General features: G+C 43.1%; 1 long non-coding RNA gene across 50 annotated transcripts in view; it reads left to right on the forward strand.

Annotated features, from left to right (window-relative positions):
• The window catches only part of LOC147341448 (uncharacterized), a 406,396-nt gene that overhangs the window by 261,056 nt on the left and 120,557 nt on the right, over nucleotides 1–24,783 (forward strand). For 12 of the 50 annotated variants that reach the window (XR_015158756.1, XR_015158724.1, XR_015158723.1 and 9 more), the window contains one exon: nucleotides 6,754–6,859. This is a non-coding gene — a long non-coding RNA (uncharacterized LOC147341448). Of the gene's footprint in view, nucleotides 1–3,972; nucleotides 4,162–5,227; nucleotides 5,607–6,753; nucleotides 6,860–24,783 lie in introns of those variants that run through there. The other 38 variants (XR_015158744.1, XR_015158722.1, XR_015158750.1 and 35 more) reach the window with 12 other exon arrangements.

Below are 24,783 nucleotides of genomic sequence, written 5' to 3' on the forward strand. Positions count from 1 at the left end.
GCCACTGGCCAGAAACCTTTAGAGGCTGATGATATTACCCTGGTTCAGTTCAGTCTCTCAGTCATGTCTGACTCTTTGTGACCCCATGAACCACAGCATGCCAGGTCTCCCTGTCCATCATCAACTCCCGGAGTTTACCCAAACTCATGTCCATTGAGTCGGTGATGCCATCCAACCATCTCCTCTGTCGTCCCCTTCTCCTCCTGCCCTCAATCTTTCCCAGCATCAGGGTCTTTTCAAATGAGTCAGCTCTTCGCATCAGGTGGCCAAAGTATTGGAGTTTCAGCTTCAACATCAGTCCTTCCAATGAACACCCAGGACTGATCTCCTTTAGGATGGACTAGTTGGAGCTCCTTGCAGTCCAAGGGACTCTGAAGAATCTTCTCCAACACCACAGTTCAAAAGCATCAGTTCTTCTGTGCTCAGCTTTCTTATAGTCCAACTCTCACATCCATACATGACTACTGAAAAAACCATAGCCTTGACTAGACGGACCTTTGTTGACAATGTAATTTTGTTATTATCCACATCTGTCCCTTGATATATAGGTAAAATTTTTTACCTAGGTAAGACTTTTATCCATTAAAATTTTCAGAGTGAATTACATTCATTTCCTTTTTGGTGTGTACACACACACACACACACACACACAAGAATCCTATAGATTGATGACCCAGCAAGTTGTTGCAAATAATGGTTGGGAACCCTGAAGCCCTTTGTATTCCATCATTCATTCGACAAACAAAGATTTATTGAACACTTACTATATGCCAACACTGTGTGAGGCTCCAGGTTATAGAGTTGAGTAAAACACAATTTCTGTTCTCCAAGAGCCCACAGTTTAGTGGGAAAACAAATAGGCATGATAACAAAGACAACATAGAATGAGAAGAGCTGTGAGGGTGGAAAGGACAGGTAACAGGACTCCTGCTGCTGCTGCCATTTAGTCGCTCAGTCATGTCCAGCTCTTTGTGACCCCATGGACTGTAGCCCACCAGGCTCCTCTGTCCATGGATTTCCCAGGGAAGAATACTGGAGTAGGTTGCCATTTCCTCCTACAGGCCATTAAATTGAGCTTGGTGCCACAAAGTGTTGTGCTGCTCCTCATTCATAGAGGTAACACTCAAAGCCGTGTCTCTGCTAGTTTTCACTGAGGCAACCACCGTCTCTCATGAGTTTTCCAGCTTCTTTGATGAGTTTTTATATCCTCATCTAATCTGTTCATCCCTAGGGTGAGTAAGTCACAAGTGTTTCTTCTACCAACACTTGACCTTCTAAGCTGTGGAGGGTCGCTCATCACAAATTGTATGGTTAGCTCTGAAAATGAGTCTTTCAGACACAGATGGGGGAAAATTCTCCTGATCATTCCTTTGTCTGTTTCATCTTCATGCCTCCGCCAAGTTCAAATCACTCTGTTCCTCCAAAATTTCAAGTTTTCTCCCCTGCACTCCCCGGTCCTTAACAAGCTGTTGATGTTCCAGGAAATGTCTTTTCCTATGAAAGACACATCATGGCAATGAAACAGCTGGAGTCCTCTGACAGCAAATCAGCGAGGCCTTGGGGTATCAGTGTGATGAGCAACTCAGCCAGAAAGTGTCTATTCTCTAGCTGAGCAAATGTCATCTCCACCAGGAAGCTGCAAAAGGATGGCGAGAGACTGCACTGAAGTGTCTGTGAGGCTGAGTTCCAAGGGAAAAAAAATCTATAAATACAAATATGCTGCAATATGGGAGTGCCTGATTCAAGGGTAAATATATGAATGCATCTCTCTTTAGAAGATTCAGAAGCACAATTTACACGCTCTATACACTAAATGGAAATGATTATAAGTAATGTGTCTTAATAACATAAACAATAATATTCATTCATAGATTTCCCTATGATAGACTCTTGTAAGAAATTAATTGTGGAACTAAACCAAATATAATTTGCTACCTTTGTACTCAATGAAAATGGCTACCTACCACCAGCAGGATAAGTCTGCTGAGTTTAGCTGTTAATTGGAATTGGTTCGCACTAACCCTTCCATACCTTTATTAAAGTTATCAATATCTTTCTGAGCAGAGGCCCAGGCCAATTCAAAATAAAATTGTGTGTCTGTGTGTATTGGGATAAATGTAGATACATACCTGAAAGACTAATATTAAATCACCAGAAATTTATTTTACTATGTGGGAACACACACACACACACACACACAATTACCAACTACTACTATTGTTATTTTATGTTATGTTATTTTAAAAACAAGCAAGCATGAAGGCCAGAGTATTAAAATAAAAACAGCCAATTCAGTTGACTACATTAAATAGGACTAACTTAGTCTCTGTGAAAAACAAAATTGAAAAGTAGGCAAATCAAAAAATAAAAGCAAAAACATAATTAAATTTAGCCTGTGCTATCTTTGTTTTTGTTTTCACTTCATCCCCAGCAGGGGTAAACTCTATCACAGACTGGCACAGTTCCATGAGCTGCCATATGGAAACAACTGATTGAGAGTTTGGGCGGATCCCAACTATTAATATAAGAAATGGGCTAGGGACTAGAATTCTGAATCGGGTCCTTTCACGAAGCTTTGTTCCAAATGTGAACCTTCCCTCTGACTAGACAATGCCCTGTTTATCACAGGATTTTGACAAGGTTTCTAACCATTAAAAAAAGATCTAGGTGTAACTTGGATTCTCTGGTCTGCTGAATATTCAGTGAGGGATGGTTCAAAAACAAACAAACAAACAATAGGATGCTCAATGGGATGTGAAAATCTGATTGATCCAAAAAAATTGTTAGCATATTAAAAAAATGAAGCTACTCCTCTTGTATCTTGGAAGAGCTAGTCAGTAATGGTAAGTCTTTGAAAATTATACTCTTTACTCCAAATTCTACTGAAATAATTTGATGTTAAACCAGCTGATCACTTATTATATTGCATTAGGTATTTAGACTTTCTGTATGGTTTTGACTATCTGCTTTCCATTAGTTGATTTTTTTTGACTTTATATTTGATCATTGTGACTTATGCCAGATTCCTATTGTTCCCTTGACCCTGTGATCAGGATATTAGCAAATAATAGTTGTCTTTTTTATAACCTTGTGGTTTGCATCCTGGCATATTATCATGCCAAATGGTTCACACTCTTTCTAGCTTCCTTTACCATGTAGATTTGTGGTACTTACACATATTTCTTTCTGGCTTATTTCTTATGCTGGGACAATTCTGACATCTCTTCCACTTGACATTATTTTCCCATATCTTTCAGTGTTCTCACTTATTTGTTACCCAGCAAGATATAAATGTTGTTCTCAACCGAAAATTCAATTCAATTTGGAGCTACTATTGTAAGGCACTGTGTTAGGCTCTGTGGAGAATTCAGAGTTGAGTGTGGCTCAATTTTTGCCTCTAAGGAATTTATGGTTGAGTAGATGGTAAGGATAAATAATCATCCCAATGTCTACTAAGAGCTCGACCAAAAATATCTACTAAAAGCTAGTTTCCCAGAGGAGAAATATGAGGAAGAAGACAGTGTATCTAGATAAGTGACTAGAAAAAGGTTTAGAGAGGAGTGGGTATTTGAATTGGATCTTGAAGGTGTATAGGATTTTGATAGGCAGGGATGAAGAGAGTTGAAATGATTCCTGATGTTGGGACCAGTGTGAAGAAAGCAGGAGAGACTCTATCTTGAAGCCTGTTGTCCATCTTAAAGACAGGATGTGAACTGGGCCTGAACCCTGACCAAAAGTAAGAAAACTGTTGCTAGTGAAAACCAGGTCTTGTGGAGACTTCCCTCCATAAGGATGGCAAACAGATTGTAGTTGAGGTCAGGCTGCCCCTGTTAGATTAACCATGGAGACATCCCCCAGCTTGTTAAGCATTGTTCCCTCCACCTTTAACCTTAATTGTTTGTTCTCCTAGCACCTGCTTGTTGTAAAACTCAATCATATGCAACAAAGAGGTTGCTAACATGTAACCAGTCAAGTAGTGGGGGGTATAAAACTGGGCCTCTCAGAAACATCAGGGTCCTTGTTGGGGCCTGATTCCCCTTGGACCTGCTGGTGTAGTAAACTGTACTCGATTGTCTTACGTGTCCTCCGAGGTGTGCTTTTCGACTTTGGATTCCACAACACTGATGATTGCTCACACAGAATTTGGAGTCTATGGCAAAGGTAAATAAATAAAAAATGCTACCAATTTAAAGGCTATGTTGATTTAAACTCAGCAAATTATAATTGGCTTAACATAAGTATTTTCATCCTGTTAAGAGTAGTGAGTTAATAAATTAATTTATAAAAACACGTGGAAAAAAACACGTGGAGTTAATTGGGTTTACATCTGTTGGCTATGCAATCTATGGCAGGTTACTTAGCAGATCTATGGCTCAGTTCCCTTACCTGTTAAAACTGAAATAATGGTTAAAACAGTGTCTGGCATGTCATAACATTAGAAGTTACAACACACCCTCTGTGTGTGTGCTCAGTTGTGTCTGACTCTGTGATCCTGTGGACTGTAGCCTGCTCCTCTGTCCATGAAATTTTCCAGGCAAGAATACTGGAATGGGTTGCCATTTTCTCCTCCTGGGGATCTTGCCAATCCAGGGCCTGAACCCGCTTCTCTTGCGTCTCCTGCATTGACGGGTGGATTCTTTACCACTAGCACCACCTGGAAAGCCCAAGCACACAATAAATTGTTGCTCTTATTTTTTCCGAAACAGAGTCGGTTTATGGAGTGAGATTGTTTCTTGAAGACTCTCTGCACTTACGGAGGTCCCATGGGCCAGTCGTTGAAGGGAATGGAAACCCACTCCAGTGTTCTTGCCTGGAGAATCCCAGGGATGGGGGAGCCTGGTGGGCTGCCATCTATGGGGTCGCACAGAGTTGGACACGACTGAAGCAACTTAGCAGCAGCAGCAACATGGGCCAATTTGCAGACTCACCACTGAAATTCCAGATCTGAGCTCTCTGCCTGTAGCCATGATCTGGAAGTCTTATACTGGGTAGAGCTTAGGCTTGAAAGGTTACCAGGAAAAAGGAACACATGTGTATTCCAAATCATATGTAGCTGGCAGAGAGGTTTGAAGCTTACTGAGCGTCACTTTGCTTGAAGTAGACAATTTTCCAGATTTAGTTACAGGATGCTCAGAGCTGCTGACACCTTTGTGAGCACAGGTGTGAGGCATTTAGGCATGGATGTGTGAGATTTTTTTTTTTTTTTTCAGCTGATACAAAGAAAGTCTGATTGCTTTGCTTTGGTGCCTAACAATAGGCAGAGCAGCTGTGGGCTCACGCCAGGATTACTGGGAGGGAACGTGTTTTCCTCCTGGGGTGGGGGGAGGTTTTAAATCTGGGAAGTTGCTTTGTGAAAGAGGGGCTGGAAGAAGCTGCTGCTGCAGGCTTCCCGGCTTTAGGAAGACCAGGTTTGTCAAACTTACTTAAAAGGTCAACTACATTTATTTATTTTTTAGGGTACAAAAGCATTCCTAAAAATTGAAGGTGCTTCCTGAGTGTGTTTATGCTTTGTTAACATATAATAATAGACTGTTGACAGAGAGGAGTCAAAATGAAAGCCTTTGCAGCTATGGGTCTTTGAAGATCCATGTGACTTGAGAGTCGGGGTTAGTATAAAAGTCAGATTCATTTAATTTATAATCCCTGTTTGTTTACCACTTATATTTGTTACTTTGTCCAGTCTGGTACTACTCACCCCATGACAGGCTGATAAATCAAGAGACAGGATGTTGGGGCAGGAATAGCAACTTTGGGAAAGCCAGCAAAGGAGAAGGTGGTGGGCTAAAGAATCATCCTGCCCGGGTTTTGACATTAGTTTCTTTTGTGCTACCAAGAGTACGGAGGGTGCAGGCTGGAGGCAAGGTCAAAAGACAATAGGTCTTACAAATGTTTTGATGCAGGCCAGGCCCCAAGGGGATTTGTTACATTGTTCGTCTAGCACCTGCTGGAACTTGGGCCTGCTTGAGATGTTGCCTTGAACTAAACAAATGTATTTTATGCTCCAGAGTAGGAGGTCAGGTTCACTGAAATGGTATATCTTTTAAGCTAAAGGCCACATCCCTTTAGTGCTTAACTTGCCTGCCTGTTAGTAAAAGCCAGTTTTGAGTGTCCGCCGCACAGTGAGGCCGAATTGAAATGCCAGAATTTGGAGCAGAGAAAGGTTTATTGCAGGGCCAAACCAGGAGAGTAGATGGTTTGTATGCAAAACCTCCAAAACTCTTGGGTGGTTTGGGGCAGGGGACAAGTTTTTATAGGCAAAATTTGGGGTGAGGGCCGCAAGGTGTGTGGCTTTCTTCTGACTAATAGGTGATGAGGTAACAGGGTGGAAGTCCACGAATCTGGTGCACAGCCTGGAGTTACTGTGTCCACCTGAGTGGACGCCTTTAGTTCCTGCAGAAAAACTCAAAGATACTGTTTTGTATATCCTTTCCAGAGAAATGGGGAACTTGTCCTATGGCTGCAGTTTTGTTTCTTGACTGCTCCTCCTTTGTTTCTGCATCCCCACCCTTCCGTGATGAGCAGCTGTTTGAATCTGCCCTTTGGAACTCAGGGAAGGTCTAGGAGGCTGAATGAAACTATTACCTACAAATGAAAAACGGGGGACCCAGAAAGGCTTTTGTACCCAGAAGGGCCCTACAGGGCCCTGCTCAGTTTCATGCCTGCTTGACCTAATACAACTAAGCAAAAGCAATTGAATACAAAGGCTAAAGTAAAAGAACCTGATCACTTATGGAGTTGGGTTTGTTCTTCCAGATCACATATCAAGCTTCTGCGATGGACCAGGCATTGTAATAGGCACTCGAGAAACAAGGATATTCCCAGTCCTCAAGGATCTTCCCTTCTGGTTTGCAAGGAAATGGTGAGTCCAGTAACAGATGTATGGAGTAGCGAATGGCAGCTACGGTGGAGTGACTGGGGATTGTGTTTACTTCATTTCTGATCTCATGCCTCTCCCAGTGCCTGCTTGATAAATAGAGGTGAAAAGATTTTTAAATTTACATAGTAAGAGGGAGATTTTACACAAATCTGCTGGAGTCCAGAGTGTGCATAAGGTCCAGCCCCTGAAGCGAGTCATAGCAGCTATAGAGTCTTTTCTGCTCCGAGGTCTCACCTCTTTGATGAATGAGCTCGGAGTCTTTTCTTTGGATGCTGCTGACTCTCTTCTTGTCATTTCCTTACATTGTGAGGGTCTGTGCTCAGCTGAGGTCTCTTAAGATCCATCTCACAGGTTATTTGAGCCTGGCTGCACTAAACAGATGAGGCAGCTCTCGGATTCTCTCATCTTCATGGCTGCCACTTCTACTTAGGACCAGAAGCGCTCACTGCTTTTCTGAAGAAATGCACAAAGTCAGGAGGGCAGCCACACTTGGCCCTAATCTGCTCAGAAATTGAAGGTGGTGTGTGTGTGTGTGTGTATGTATGTATATATATATATATATATATATGTATATATATATATATATGAGTCAGGAGTGAGGTATGAGGAAGAAATGACAACACATGTGGAGATGCAGTTAGCCAAGGCACTAGTTTTGAGAAATCCATCTTCTTGGCTGGTTGGATCAGTTTCCGTTAGTAGTAAAATGGAATCCTTGAACTAGTTTGACAGGTTGAAATATTGAGAAACCTTCTTTCTCTTTTAATTCCAGTTTGGAAGGAACATTGCTCAGCTCACTTTCTGTGATATATAAACCAACCCCTGGCAAAATTACGAAGTCAGGAAAGTTGGTCTTTGGTAGTTCCTCATCTTCACTCCCTTCCTGGCCTATTTCCTCCTCCTTATCCCCATGATGGTTTGTTCCTTCTTTTTTCCTTCCCTCCTAGATTCCCAGAGCCCACCACCTTTCTTCTGTCCTATCTATAAAATCCTGTCCTATGAGAGCATGGAGAACTGCTCCTTCATAAAGGATGAATGACTGATGGCATCCCCAAGAGCCACTACATAGAAGGGGACTCAGTTGGTGGGGTAAATCTCTATATGAAATTTTTGGCACTTGGAAGTGGCTGGAGATAGGGGTGAGATGGGATGGAGGCGTTTTGTTTCCTTCCTGATGCTCCCTGAGTCTAATCTCAATAGGCAAGTGGACTTCTTGCTTAGTATAGTGATAAAGAGATCAGACTGACCTGGATTATACCCTGGATTCATTGTTTAATAGTTGTGTGGCTTTCAACAAGTTCTATAACATGTTTGTAACCAATCTGTGTCTCAATTTCCTCCTGAATGTGGGCAAAAATACGTGGCTCATAGGGTTATTTTATGGATTTGGGGATGTGGTAAGGCTCTTGGCATGGGTGTTATCCCATAGAGTGATCATTTAAGTATTTAGTATTCCAAATGCCACCCTATTTATGTCACTTCTCTGCTCAGAAGGCTTCCATGATTTCTTGCTGTTCTAGAGAACCAAGTCCTAAACCTTGGTGTTTTCAACTCTAAGACTGGACCAAAAAATAAAATATTCTTAAGAGTGCTTTGGACAGTCTCTTTCTATCATCTTTGACTATGGAGTCAGACTTGATTGAAGGAGAGAGAGCTTTTCCTGGAGAGCAGTGACAGGTATATTCAGTTCAGTTCAGTTGCTCAGTCATGTTTGACTCTTTGCGACCCCGTGGACTGCAGCATGCCAGGCCTCCTTGTCCATCGCCAACTCCCAGAGTCTACCCAAACCCATGTGTATTGAGTTGGTGATGCCATCCAACCGTCTCATCCTCTGTCGTCCCCTTCTCCTCCCGCTTTCACTCTTTCCCAGCATCAGGGTCTTTTCAAATGAGTCAGCTCTTCACATTAGGTGGCCGAAGTACTGGAGTTTCAGCTTCAGCATCAGTCCTTCCAATGTGTATAAGCATAGGTAAAACCAGTCCTATTCTGTAGAAAAGCATGCAAAAATATGACTGAAGTCCTCTTCACTTTGGCAGGGCTTGGATAGATCCCAGAGGCATGCAGGGCATGTTGGTTCTCCGTGAATGGGTAACAGGTTCTAGTCACAATTAAACTGATGCCGAAGAAAATAAACCACACAGCTCAGGCACAGAGACCTTGAACTATGACCCTGTTGTCCTGGCTTTCGGTCTGGTGGATTTTGAGGCCACTTTTCTTCTACTGACTGGAGAAGGAAATGGCTATCCACTCCAGTATTCTTGCCTGGAGAATCCCATGGACAGAGGAGCCTGACGGCCTACAGTCCATGGGGTCGCAAAGATTCAGACACTGCTGAGTGACTAACACTTTCTTTTCCTTTATTGAACCATGCTATCTCCTGTTTTCTAGGGTCGGATAGATGTGGGGCTGAATAACAAAACTCCTTTTCAGCCATTAATAAATTAGTTGTAATTAATTTCTCAGAGGCACTTGCAATCCCATGTGTTACCCTAAGGAAAGGGGTCACTTAGACAGGAAAGTGTAGGTGAGAGACGGGAGATTCTACAGGGAGGTCAACAGCAGATGGTACTCGGCAATGGAAGGCAGCAGGAGGGCCCTGGGCAGCTGGAGAGCTGTGAAAAGAAGAGGAATGCCCCAAGCAAGTGTCCTCTGCCTTTCAGGTGTACTTCATTTGCCTTTGGGGGCAGTAAGGGGGGAATATATTGATGGCTGAGATTCACGGTTGACTTGAAATCTGCAGAGGACAGGTCACCTAATACTGACCTTCAGACACTGACTGATGTTGAATTTTGCATTCAAACAAGTTACTCGTTGCAGTTAAAATCTCCACAAATGAATCCTTTTTGTAAGCCGCACTGAACATGCTCATGAATCATCCTTATCTGTGGATTTACCCTTAAAGGGCTTAGAGATGCAGTCTATCAAAAGTGGCTTAGATCCTCATCCTGCTTCTAGGATTGTCATTGATGAATGTATTTCGATGGTTGGAGTCCCCATCATGGCGCCTCCATAGAGCTTGGCCCAGACCCTAATTTTTAGCTGCGCTTGTCTTGTGCTCTGACACCTCATGAGTCTTGCTATTTCTAAATTTTATGCAATTTAGATTAAAAAAATTAAAGATATTTCCAGGGAATAGAATAGTCACATTGGATGACTGAGGAAACGTTTCCTGATCGCCATGTACCCAGGAAACCAAATTGGTAGGGCAGCTTCAGTGTATCGTCAAGAACACTTACCAGTGGTGTGGCCTTGGTCAAGTCACTTTCCCTTGAGTCTGGTTTCCCTTCCATGATACAGGGAAAGATTTCCCTACTTCATAGGATTGTGGTATTGATTAAATGAGAAGGTGTTTGAAAATAGATGATAATGTATGAATTGCAGAAGGAGCTCATCAAAGGAATAACAGCCTGGAAGAGGCAAAATAATATGCAAATATCATGTATTAATGTCAAGAGGTATTGCAATCCAGTGGTTTGCAGTGGTTCCCAACCTTCCTGGCACTGGGGACGGGTTTCATGGAAGACAATTTTTTTCATGGACCAGGGGAAGGGGGATGGTTTGGGGATGATTTAAACACATTACATTTATTGTGTACTTCTAATCTAATGCCACCTCTTATCTGACAGGAGGTACCAGTCCATGCCCAGAGGCTGGGGACCCCTGGACTACAGAATAAGCTCTGTAATCAAACAGCTTGGCCTCACATGATGGTGTTACCATTTACTAGCTGTGTCATTTTGTATGTTAAACTCTCTGAGGCTCTGTTTCCTTACCTGTAAAATGGGATAATGGAACCCATTGCCATAGGGTAGTTATGAAGAGTAAGTTATTAATGAATGCTCAGTGCTTAGCACAGGAGCTAGCACATAGTCAGCTGCTATTATGAACAAAGTAGTGAAACAGTAACCAATTCCTTGCAGTGTGCAGCAATGATCTACTTCCATACAGTCACGTTTGATTATTAAATACCTTTGTTGTGAGGCAGGCAGGACAGACATTATCATCATTTTATGTGGGGGTTGATGAGCCCCTCAGGGATCCTCAGCAACAGTGAAAGGCCTTTGTTTTGGAACCCAGTGCTCTGGATTCCTTCTTAATGTCAAAGCCTCCCTCCTCTGCCTATGTTTGAAGCCTGACCTACCCTATGGATTATCATCAAGTTATCAAATAAGCCACGGGCAAGGGCAAACGAGGCTTCGTCACTTTCTCTGGGTTGGGTAACACACCTGAATCAGAGCCCCCTCACTTTGGCTCCTATTACTAATAAGTATATTTCATCATGAACTAGATTGCAGCTTCTTTCTAATAGAATTAAGAATGTTACTGTTTGTTGTGTTCTGTAAGCCTTTCCCACGCCTGTTTATTATGAAGCTATCTCTTTTTTTAACTTCTTTGTTAATCACAGCAGATATCTTTGTTATTTGGGGACTCACTCTGTATTAATGAGTATGGATTGGACTCCTCCTAATTGTTCTCTGAATACCTCCCAATTTTCAGGAGCGTAATTGATTTCAATCAACTTCTTTAGTACACTCTCTACACTGTTGAAGCCTGTAATTTTCAAGTTCAATATTTGTGTGCTCACACCCTCAGGAGTGCTTCAGTTATATCCTGTTTTAATCCTGGGATTCTAACCAGTCACCAACTTGGAGTATATTTATCATTAAACTCATTTATTGTTTAGTATGGCTGGGCCATGCTTTAAGGCATAACTCATATATGACCTCTAAATTTTTTGAAAAGCCAAATTACAAGAGCACTTTTAAATTTAAACTACAATCTACTTGGCTTTAGTGAAGAGTTTATTGAAATGTTTCCAATGCCTTTGCTGCTGCTGCAGCTAAGTTGCTTCAGTTGTGTCCGACTCTGTGCGACCCCATAGACGGCAGCCCACCAGGCTCCCCTGTCCCTGGGATTCTCCAGGCAAGAACACTGGAGTGGGGTGCCATTTCCTTCTCCAATGCATGAAAGTGAAAAGTGAAAGGGAAGTCGCTCAGTCGTGTCTGACTCTTAGTGACCCCATGGACTGCAGCCCACCAGGCTCCTCCGTCCATGGGATTTTCCAGGCAAGAACACTGGAGTGGGTTGCCTTTAGCTGTATAATAATCTGGGGTGAAGAAACTAAAGGTCACATGTTAGGTGTTTTCTGTGGACAATTAGTCAAAGAGGACACAACTCAGAAATAAGCTCATTGGGAAGACAATAATTCATTTACAGAAATCCAGTTTTAGTTTAACTTCTAGAAATGCAGATAATAAACAAATATATTTGGATACAGTTTCATATAATAGCTTTTCCTAGTTTTGAAAATTTTCCCCATCTGAAATTTTTTCCTTTTTCCCACCTCAAGTGCATGTTCAAAGATCTATGGTGATTTACTATTTTTCTATGTAATTTGGAACAGCTAATTTTACCCTACACTAGATACTCTATCATTAGTTCAGCCTCTAAGAGCTCAAAGCTTATCAGATATTTTTGGGAGGAATACCTAAATTGAGAATAGCTGCTTTCAACACTATATTTGTACTGCAGTTAACCTCATTGCGGAGAAGGCAATGGCACCCCATTCCAGCACTCTTGCCTGGAAAATCCCATGGACGGAGGAGCCTGGTGGGCCAAAGTCCATGGGGTCGATAAGAGTTGGACAAGACTCAGTGACTTCACTTTCACTTTTCACTTGCATGCATTGGAGAAGGAAATGGCAACCCACTCAAGTGTTCTTGCCTGGAGAGTCCCGGGGATGGGGGAGCCTCGTGGGCTGCCGTCTATGGGTTCGCACAGAGTCGGACACGACTGAAGTGACTTAGCAGCAGTAACCTCATTGAGAAATATCAATAACCTCAGATATGCAGATGACACCACGCTTATGGCAGAAAGTGAAGAGGAACTAAAAAGCCTCTTGAAAGTGAAAGTGGAGAGTGAAAAATTTGGCTTAAAGCTCAACATTCAGAAAATGAAGATCATGGCATCCGGTCCCATCACTTCATGGGAAATAGCTGGAGAAACAATGGAAACAGTGTCAGACTTTATTTTTTGGGGCTCCAAAATCACTGCAGATGGTGACTGCAGCCATGAAATTAAAAGACGCTTACTCCTTGGAAGAAAAGTTATGACCCACCTAGATAGCATATTCAAAAGCAGAGACATAACTTTGCCAACAAAGGTCCGTCTAGTCAAGGCTTTGGTTTTTCCTGTGGTCATGTATGGATGTGAGAGTTGGACTGTGAGGAAGGCTGAGCGCTGAAGAATTGATGCTTTTGAACTGTGGTGTTGGAGAAGACTCTTGAGAGTCCCTTGGACTGCAAGGAGATCCAACCAGTCCATTCTGAAGGAGATCAGCCCTGGATTTCCTTGGAAGGAATGATGCTAAAGCTGAAACTCCAGTACTTGGGCCACCTCATGTGAAGAGTGGACTCATTGGAAAAGACTCTGATGCTGGGAGGGATTGGAGGCAGGAGGAGAAGGGGACGACAGAGGATGAGATGGCTGGATGGCATCACTGACTCGATGGACGTGAGTCTGAGTGAACTCTGGGAGTTGGTGATGGACAGGGAGGCCTGGCGTGCTGTGATTCATGGGGTCGCAAAGAGTCGGATACGACTGAGTGACTGAACTGAACTGACTAACCTCATTGACGTTCTTACTGCCATTCTTCAGCTGGACTATTGCAAAAGCTTAACTGGTCTTCCTCTCATCTCCCCATGTCAAGTTATCACACACACTATTGCCAGAATAATCTCACCCAAACATTATGCTTTCCTTTGTTAGGTCTGCAATGGCTCCCTGTTACCACTGGCCTGGAATGCCAGATCCCATAATCTGAATTTAAAATTTACCTTTCCAACTCTATTTGCTATTATGACGTCACATACCGTATGCTCCAGCCAGCCTAACTATTGTGATTCCTTGACAATAGGAATTGTCCGTGCATATTCATACGTACCCCTGTGTCTACTTCGGCTGATCCTTCAATCTCCAATAATACTCTCTTCACCACCTTTCTCCATCTGCATTTTATACATCTGCATTTGTTAGGATAAACAGAGGGCCTCATCCCCTCCCCCATTTTGAAAAAAGTGACCATAGAGTAAAAAGGCTTTAAAAATTCAGAAGGTCACTTGTTTCTTATGTGAAAGTTCTGCTGTGTTTCAGAACAATAGTGGCTGTGCTTTGCATCTTCATTCCAGAATTTAGGCTTCTTTACAAGTTGTCAATTCAACAAGCTACTGCTCTAGCATTCCCTAAGATGTGATTCTCATTTGAATGGTCGAGGCTGCCCTGTTGGGGGCCAGAGTGAGGTACTCCGCCCGTGGCAAAGGTCATGAGGAAGGAGGCTCGACATACGCAAAGGCGGGATCGAGCCTCAGGAGTCCCCTTGGAAATCCTCGAGCATCTACCCCCATAACCAGAGCCTGCCTACTTTACTACTTTGTGCTCATCTACACCTCTGACTTTATGGGGGGCTGTCCCCCACCACCTCTTTTGGAGAAGGAGTTAACCTAGAGCTCCAGTTAATAAAAACTCCTGGACGTGACAAGAGTGTTTTAACCTACAAACTCCTCTGAAGGTTCTCTAGCCTACCTGACAGGCTTGTCAGGCCACATGTGATTGCTCACAGCCTCCCAACCGTGAGAGGCACGAGATGCTTTAAACGTTCTAAAAACAGGTTCCTTAGAAAAGTTAGAAAACTATTAGTATAATGGGCTGATTAGAAACTGTATTGGTGAAGGGTTTTTCATTTGTTGAGCCAATGTTTGTTGCTAAGACTCCACATCCCCTGCCCTTACACACATTAATGAATATATAGAAGAAATAAGTATTAACCTTTGATATAAATCACATTAGACCTTAGGCTAAGTAAATTCTTTCCTTAACTAAAACCCACTACACCCTCACCCTATAGGAATGTAACTTTATTTGAGTGACGTCTGTTTTAAGAATAATCACCCTTGGAGAGAAAAGTGTTCTGGTTGACTGACCACTGTCACAAGGAGAGGGTCGTAAATTCTCAGCAGGCCCCCCTGGCCAGAAGATGATGTAACACCCCTAAGACCTCTGTATACATTTGTGTGAAGCACCTGACTTTAATAAAAGTCAGGACTGCTGTCCCCACGTGACTTTTGTATAACATCTCAGTGTATAAAAACAGACTCTGGAAAATAAAGAATTGGGATCAGTTTCTCGAAATACTGGTCTCCCCATGTCGCTCGCTCTCTCACTCTGGCTGAGTCTCCATCTGGAGCGCGGAACCCGCCATGCTTACTAATTATGCCTGGGCTTCTAAGATCCGACCAGGGAGGCCTCAGTGTCTCCTCTCCTTCGGGAGAACGGAAGGATGCCTGCGGCCTACATAAGTGGTGCAAACTTCTTGTCTTGAAGTTTTATTGGTCTCCTGCGTAAACCAAGCTACTCAGCCTCTTTTCTCCACTGAATTTTCCTACTGAGTTATCCTCATTCTATTACTCTTTATATCTTTGATGAATATTTAAATAGTCGCCTAAGCCGTCTCCCCTTCGAATACCCTGGATCAGCTGGGGCTGGACCCCGGCACTGCCCCACCTCCCCCCTCACACACATCCAGGACCTAGCTGGAGGAAGAGGAAAGTGAATAAGGCATGTCGACTCTTTTAAGTTGGAGGCCTGGAAGTGGTACATGCCACTTCTCAGATTCCATCAGAAATTAGCCACACACTCCGAGAGAGGCTAGGCAATGTAGTCTAGCCACACATGTGGAAGAAGTGGAGGGCAAATTTTGGCGGCCAGCTAGAAGCTTGTCACATTGTTGAAATCTGACTCACATGCTGTCTCCTTCAGATTTTTCTTGAGCCTCTCAGCTGAAAACCATTTATCTTTTGAACTACTTTAGCGTGGGGCTCAGAGAAGGCAATGGCACCCCACTCCAGTACTTTGCCTGGAAAATCCCATGGATGGAGGAACCTGGTAGGCTGCAGTCCATGGGGTTGCTAAGAGTTGGACACGACTGAGTGACTTCCCTTTCACTTTTCACTTTCATGCATTGGAGAAGGAAATGGCAGCCCACTCCAGTGTTCTTGCCTGGAGAATCCCAGCGACGGGGGAGCCTGGTGGCTGCCGTCTGTGGGATCACACAGAGTCGGACACAACTGAAGTGACTTAGCAGCAGCAGCAGCCACCTGGGGCTTCTGACTGTCAAGTGTATCAGAATCTCCCATGGTTCTTGTTAAACTATAGTCTTGGTATTAGCATATACACTACTATATATAATAGATAAATAAGGACCCACTGTATAATACAGGGAATTGTGTTCAGTATCTTGTAATAACCTATAAGGAAAAGAATCTGAAAGAATGTATGTATAACTGAATCACTTAGCTGTGTGTTTGAAACTAACAACATTGTAGATTATGATAAAAAGGTTTAAGATTGCAAACGGAAGGGAAAAAATGAGTCTGAATCAGAGCAGGGCCTGAGAGTCTGCACTGCTAACAAGCTTCTCAGTGATACCCAGACACTGGTAAGCAGAACATGCTTTGAGTATGGAAGTTCAAACCTATTTTCTGTTCCCCATCTGTGCGGTGTAACTTTTCCTGCTTCATACTAGCTATTCCTGTGCATATCTTAACCTCCTTACTAGACAGTTAACTCTCATAGTAGACTTGGGATCTCATTGGTATCTTTCTCACTATGCCTCCCTCCAGCACCAAGAATAATCTTGTACATTCAGAGGTACTTAATAAATATTTGAATAATTGATGAGCAGTGTCAAGTAATTCAGAATGTTGAGCATAAACTTTCAAAAAGTTTGTGCCAAGTTCTGGACTATGCTTGGTGCAATCACTTGTTTGGAAATGCTTTATTGGAAGCCCTCACGCCCATGTAGCCCAGCCAAACCCAGGGAGAAGCTGCCAGAGAGCTGAGCTAAGTGGAATTTAGCAAATGGAGACCACATTTTATCAAGGACTTTTCCCTTCCGTGTGCTGTGGAAATGCTAATACCTGTGTTTAGAATTCATTTCCGGAGTCTTTCTCTGTAACAAGAGTGGGTGGTTTTCGTTCATTTGTTCTCGTGTGTGTGTGTGCATGCACTCGTGTGTACACATGCCCATGCCCACAGGGCCTCACAAGCCAGTGTGATAAATTTTGTTGAACTGGCAGTTTTCCACCTGGAAGCACTCAATGATCTTTCATTTGGAAGGTCTCAAGCTGGGCTCCAGTTAAGACTGGATGAGAATGACCCTTCTCAGCTTGGCACCACAGTAGCTTGTTCTTTTCTCAATCCTGACATATATATTCATGTTCTGGGCCTTGAGGGTTGGAGTAGGAGAAGAGAGAGGGCATGAGGTAGACTGGGGTTTTAAGACCAATGCCATTTGGTAATCTCACTCGAACCACATGGAGCAAAATAAGACCTGAGGTCTCCTGTCTTGCTTCTCTTGCAGGCAGGATGAAACCTCTACCTGGAAATTGCTGTACATGAGACAGGACTGAAGTTTCCCTTCGGGGCTCTATGCAAAAAGATTTCCCAGGCAAATGATTCACGTTGTCAAGATCTTAGAGATTCTTAGCCTAATTGAAAAAATGAGTTTTAGTCTCTCTTAACCCCACCCCACAATTGACTGAGGCAGCAATCACAAAGCACAGAACTTCATTGTGGGGTCCTCACTTGTCACCTGCAAGGCTTGCCTGGTCCTTGGCAGTACCTTTTTAGCCCTTAATTCCATTAGTAGGCTTCTTTGGAATTGAAAAAGGAATATTCAGACATGCTACTCGTTTTTCCTGACCCCTTTCCTTACTGTGATGATGTAAGGGTTTACAATATTATCTGCATGTCGTGTCTTGATAGGTTATTACACGTTATTGTACAGGATTTTGTAAGTATTTTACATGTTTTAGCCTTTCCCCATCCTTGGTGAGACCTTATAGCATCATGAGAATAAAAATGTTCCTAACAGGGTTGGGACTATGGTGAGGCATGTCAGGTCCCTAGGGAGGAAAATTTAAGGAGGTGCTCACTTGACAAGTATAACCCTGTTCTTGCCAGACCCTGAGAGTGAGAATTTCCTGAAATCTTGTGCTTAGGAGCCTGTCTGGCCTTCTCCTAGTTCAGGTCCTAGCTGTCAAAGCTGAGACCCTGAAGTACCAGTGTTTCTGAGATTATTTGGAGAGTAGAGTCTATTCTTTAACCCCCTTTGTTTTTGGTAAATGCAAGGATCCTCCACATGCAGGTGGGAGACACTAAAAATAAAGCTCAGAAATCATGTTTTTATTCATCACATGAATGTAACTGTCATTCTTTTCACTTGCCCTCCATGCTGTAGCTAAAGAAAGTCTTGACAGACACTTCTAACAAGCACACATTCATTATTAGTTTTGGGGCTCTCCTTGGATTTAACTCTTGACATTGGTCTCAAAGCCCCTTGAATTTTCAGACCATCAATGGCACATCTCAGCGCAGACAAACACATTATTCCTCTGCTGCCTAACAATACCCACTTGCAAGGTGTACGCGAATACCACCTAATTAGCTGTGACATGCATTTTTGGCATATGTCGGAAGTTAAAGCCACTTCCTTAGAGGAACTCAAACTCTGAATTTATCTTTATTAAGGCCTTGTCCAAATGATAAATATACACTGCCTCCTTGCTATCTACTGCTTAGAAATAAATCACTTTAGGATTGATTTGCTAACGACTTTCTTCACTCCAAGTGTCCTCCTGCCCCAGAGGTCATACTGTCCTTCTTCACAAACACTGGTAACCAGACAGACCCCAAGCTGGCCATGCAGTGAACGAAGTGAGGAAACTGGCATGAGGGGAAGTGATTCCCTTCACACAGTCCAGAAAAAGCAGCTTTATAGGCACAATATTCTGGGGGGAAAAAAAAAGCCCGCCAAACAAGTGTGGGGTTGCAAAGAGTAGGACATGACTGAACAACAACAAAACAAGTGTGGAGTATGTGAGTGAACAGATGGGGTGTGTTCACTTTTTTTTAAGCAAAATACTATGAACTTTGGTACTTCAGGAAGTACAAACTCCTCCAGGAGTCTGCTGTACTGGAGTGGGGAGCCTATCCCTTCTCCAGTGGATCTTCCTGACCCAGGAATCCAACCGGGATCTCGGGCATGGCAGGCAGATTCTTTACTGAGTTATGAGGGAAGCGCCCAGGAGTCTGCTAGGTAATTGAATAAACAAAACTGGTTGTGTAGGAAACATTCTTGAGAGGTGGGGACTTCTGGGAAGCAGAAGAGATATTTCTCATCCACACCAGTCTTCTCTTGCCACATGAGAATGTGGGCCAAATCTTGTTAGATCTTTTGATTCTTCAAGAGGATGTATGTGATTATTTTTTTCCCTAACACAACATTTCTGTCCTTTTATGTTGGAAAGTTAAACTTTTTAAGTTACTATGAGGGACAAAATATCCCAGAAGGAAATATTTGTCTCATTAAGTCTTGAACTCTGATGCCAGCTGAGTTCCTTGCTCAGGATCACAACTTAAAAAAAAATTTTTTTTTTTGATGTGGATCATTTTTAAAGTCTTTACTGAATTTGTTACAACTTTGCTTCTGTTTCATGTTTTGTTTTGGTTTGACTGCGAGGCATGTGGGACTTTAGCTCCCCAACCAAGGATCAAACCTGTGCCTCCTGCATTAGAAGGCAAAGTTTTAACCACTGGTCTGTCAGGGAAGTCCCAGGACCACAACTCTTGATTCACTTGGTGACATTTGATGACTCTGCCAGTCAAGATTTGGTTGTATATTCTTAAGATAACCAGATATTAAGATTTTCTTTTCAAAAGTCAGGTTTATGATGATCTTTGTCTCATTGCACTCACTAAGCTCCTTCTGGCAGAACACAACTGTAGACACCTGATTTCCATTAGCACATGCAGCTAACTATTCTTCCTTTACCTTTAGAGTGAGGCCACAAGAACCCTGGGAACTTTCTGCTTCCTGAGGAAGCAACTCGGCTTTCTTAACATTCTTCACATCTTGCTTGTCTCAACTCTTTGCTTCTTGGCCCTTTTGAATCCTCCTGACTGACTTCTGAATTTGTCAGGTGTTGACTAATAGAGGTGGAGCTCGAATCTAGGTGGCTCCATTCTTGAAGGAATGTGTTCTTTAAGTTTATTCCTTGTAGATTGAAGTAACGTATCTTAGATGTGCCTAGAGGCCTATATGTCTTGTGTCTGCCTGGCCTGCCCCTGTGATCTAAGATGTGAAATTACTTCATGGTCTGTGGAAATTCAAACACATCCTAAAGATTTTGGGTGACTTCCAGGGGAGCCTCATATACTTCTTGGTTATACTTGCTGACCCTGTCACATACTATATTTACTTGGTATGAAACATACCCAGTATGTATGGGCTTCCCTGGTGGCTCAGATGATAAAGAATCCACCTGCAATGTGGGAGATCTGAGTTCAGTCCCTGGGTTGGGAAGATCCCCTGGAGGAGGGCTTGGCAACCCACTCTGGTATTCTTGCCTGAAGAATCCCCATGGGCAGTGGAGCCTGGTGGGCTACAGTCCATGGGTTCGCAAAGAGTCAAACATGACTGTGTTTCACACAACACATGAAACAGGGGCTCTGTCTCTCTCCCCATCAGGCTCTGCGTCTCCCGGCCAAACCAGCCATGAGCTCAGTAGACTTTCTTCAGCACGTATGTGGGCAGAGTCACGTCATCACTCACCCCCACAGACTTGTTCCATGTCACTTGCCCTGTTACTTTCCCATCTCAGCTCCTCACTTCCCTCCCTCCTATTTTGTCCTGACAACGCTAAATTTCTCCTCTATACTGGCAGAGCAGCCACTTCACTCTTCTGTGTCCTTGTTGCCGGTTATCACTTGGGTTGTTCAGGTTGGGATCATCTTTGTGAGCTTGTTAAGAACATTTTTCTTGTTCATTAACAAAAGTATCTAGTGCTAAAAAACCTTGTTGTCCTAAAATCTTAGGCTCACAGTATTTTGCTGTTTGAAATCGGACCAGGAATAATGGAACATCCCATTCTTACCTGGAAACTGCCTTGATTTCCAGTCCAGTTGCAGAACTTCATGGGATTTTGGGAACACCATTCCACGTTTATCTTAATTCTGTAGTTACCAAGGAGGTAAAACCCTGGGTCCACTTGTCAGCTCAGGGCTAAGGTTCCACCTTTCATACAGAAGCCATGCTCTATTTTGAGACCATCAAACCATGGCTTCATTTACATTGTACCTACACACTTCTCCCCCACATTCTGTTTGCCTGATCCAAAATAATGCTGTCCCTTCCTTTGTTTGGTGAAGTTACATCATGGTTTCTCTAGTGTGCAATCTCATTTGCTGTAGCAAGTTAATAAAGCTAATATCTGACTACCAGGGAGTCGGTGGCTATCTTTATTAAATGGGCTTTATGATGATAAAGCCACTGCTTTATCTGCTCCATTGCTCCAAGCACTTATTAAAGTATTTGTTCCTATACATGCAGTTTTCTTCCTAAAAGAACCTATCTTTCACTGTACTAAAACTTTCACAAAGGCAGGGAATTTTTTCTGTTTTCTTCACTCCAATAGAACAGTACTTGGGACGTGTTGACAGAATGAATGAATTCTGTTAATAGCACTTACAGTTATGTAAGAATGTGGAGATCATTTTATAAAACAATATGACACCTCATTTTAGCTTCCCTTGAACCCTGCCTTAAGTTGTGGAATTGGAAAGACCTGGGATAGACCATGTCTTAGTTTCTTTAGGCTGCTATAACAAAATACTATAGACTGAGTTGTTTATCAACAACAGAAAAATATTGCTTGTAGTTCTGGAGGCTGGGGAGGTTGGGTTCTGGTGAAGGCCCGCTTCTGACTTGCAGACTGTGACTTCTGTTGTTTCATGGCAGAAGGGACAAGGGGGTTCTTTGAGGTCGCTTTTACAAGGGTGCTAATCTCACTCATGAGGATTCCTCCCTTGTGACCTAATCACCTCCCCAAATGCCCCACCTTGTAATACTTTGCAGTTAGAATTTTAGCATGGGAATTTGGGGGGAGATACATTCAGTCTATAGCAGACCCCTATTCCAACTTTTAGCTAGTGTATGATTTGGGGTGAATTATTTAATCTCTTTATACCTTAATTATTTTAACTTAAAAATTTTTTTAGACTGTAAAGTGGGGATGATGCTACCTATCTTGATTGTTGTGAGGATTAGGTGAGGTGATTTATGTAAAGAGCTTATCATGCAGTCTGGCACATGTGAAGTTAAACATCAGCTAATCTTTTTCACTTTAACTCTCCTTGGCCATCATCGTTCCAGATGCCTGGGACTTACATCTCTGGACCTCTGCCACTGTCAGCAGTAAATTTCATTTTGTGTAATACTAGAGTAACATATGTATGTCTTCTTTGTTTAGTTGTAAACTCTGACAGGGCAAAGTCCATGCCTTATCTATCCAGGTATCATTTTAGATAAATGCATCCATATATCACTGGCACATGGTAAACACTCCAAATACTTGTGTTTGGAAAGTCTGCCTGAAAAGGAAAACTTCAGTAAGTGTACAGAGCCAGGCCTGATTGGTGAGTGCAGAGCATGCAGTGAGTGCTAGATGATGACCCAGCATTGACAGCTGCTTTCCTGGGCAGTTTCAGAAGCTGACAACTAAAGACAAAGGCATAGGGGCAATGAAGGAGCTTTGGGGAGTGCTGTGTGCCCCTGCTGAGTGTGCATTTGAATGCCCCAGGGGAAATGAGAAGTGGCCAAGGTGGTGGGTATGGAGAAAGAAAGTGAAGTTGCTCAATCGTGTCCGACTCTTTGAGACCCATAGACTGTAGCTCCTCTGTCCATGGAATCCTCCAGGAAAGAATACTGGAGTGGGTTGCCATTTCCTTCTCCAGGATTTCTTCCCGGCCCAGGGATCGAACCTGGGTATCCTGCATTGTAGGCAGACACTTTACCATCTAAGCCACCAGGGAAGCCTAAGAATAGTAGAATGGGTCGCTATTCCATTGATCCAGGGATCGAACTTGGGGCTCCTGCATTGTGGGCAGATCCTTTACTGTCTGAGCCACCAGGGAAGCTAAGTGTGGTGTTTTAATTCCTCTATTTTGGGGGAATTGCCACTTGAGTCCAGCCTATCAATTTGAGCAGCTGGGGAATTCTGTATAGTTAATCTGTAACTAGGGACCATTGTGTTGAGCTGTACTGGAGTTTTGCTTTCCTGGTAACCAGGTGGGGAATCTGCGACCCCTTTGCTGTTTTAGTCCCTCAGGGATCTGACACTAAAGGCAGAGCAAGCAGGCTGAGCTCTGAGTGGCTCTCCACTTGGGAGTATTCATGGCATCTGCTATCTCGGCCCCTCTCACACGCTCTGTCTGATGCAGGACTGGGTAAAGGGAACAAGAGCAAAGACCAAGGGGATGGTAAGAGGGCAGGGTTTCTTCCACATCCCTTACCCTCACAAATTTACTCCTTTTTACTTTTTCCCTCTCCTTTTCCCAGTGTCCTAATCCTCTTTAGTATTGGGTTGGCCAAAAAGTTCATGTAACGTGGAAAAACCTGAACAATCTTTGTAGCCAACACAGTATTCTCCAGGGGGTTACATTTGATGAGGACTAAGGTCCCTTTGAGCTTCTGATGTGCTAGTAAACTAGATCTCTAGGGGGAAAATCCCTCATGTGTAATGTTTGCCGATTTCTGTAGTATAAATATTCCCATCCAGGTGGACTTCCAACTTGTCTCTGAATGTGGTTTTGGGAGATGCTGTGTGTCTTTGGCTGTTGTGAAACAGTTTGTGCTGGCTCCAGCATCCCATTGCCTTGAACTCTTAACGTGATCCTTTTTCTCTCCATTTCCACATTCAGTCCTTTTGCAGTATCTACAATACCAAAATTAGACTATAAAGCTCTTCATACTCAAAAAGCAAAAAAGGAAAGCATTCCTTTCAGACTTAATACACGTATATTATGATATCAAGATTGTGTCAATGATGGGTGCTGGCTGCTAATTTCAGTGGTAATTAGGGCCAAAGCAGGTGGCTCAGCTGTAAAGAATTCGCTTACCAAGTAGGAGACCTGGGTTTGATCCCTGGGTCCGGGAGATCCCCTGCAGGAGGACATGGCAACCCACTCTAGTACTCTTGCCTAGAGAATCCATGGACAGAGGAACCTGTCAAGTTACAGTCCATAGGGTCGCAAAGAGTTGGACATGACTTAGTGACTAAGTCATGCCAAAGCAGCAGGAAAGACTAGGTTTTGTGGTTCTCTAATGGTGTATGTGAATTAACAAAAGTCTCTCAAAATCAAGTGTCAGGTATGCTGGTCGTATGTCCCCTGAGACACTTTTTATGACAGACTTTCTAGTTATGGTAAAGCTGACAGGGAGCAGTATTAACAACATATACACAGGTACAACATTATTCACTCTGGTATTTTACATTTTTCCCATGCCCTCACAACATTCCTCTGAAAAAGCCTCCCCCCTCCTTTAATATAGCAATTTCTGCTGCCAGTAGAAGCTTCTGCAAATTAAATGTGTTTAACTTGGAAGACAGGGATGAATGAAAAGAGCTGTAGCTGCTTGCAACTGGTCCAGGTTGGGGAAGCAGAGAGACAGCTAGAGTGGAGCTTGGCCGGAACCGCTTGACCCATGTAAGGTTTGGTCCTAAATCCTTTCATTTTCAGAGGCATCTCCTGTTCGTTCTTCAGCCTCTGTGCAGCTGCCTCAGACAGTCCCTCCTTTCCTATCTGTTTCCAGGTTGGAGCTATTGCCCAACAAGTTTTCTAGTCACTTGGAGACACCTAAGCAAAATGCACTAGGAGTGTAGTGACAATTTGTGTGTGTGTGTGTGTGTGTGTATAGTCAGCAGTGACAAGGAGCCTGTGGTGTGCTGGTAATGGTTCCTAGAGAAAAAAAGGATATGTGGATGTATTCCTACATTTTACTAACATAGGAT

The sequence above is a fragment of the Bos grunniens genome, chromosome X (assembly GCF_055505025.1).
Source record: "Bos grunniens cultivar Pamir isolate PY7600 chromosome X, Bosgru_T2T1.0, whole genome shotgun sequence".
Taxonomy (NCBI): Eukaryota; Metazoa; Chordata; class Mammalia; order Artiodactyla; family Bovidae; genus Bos; species Bos grunniens.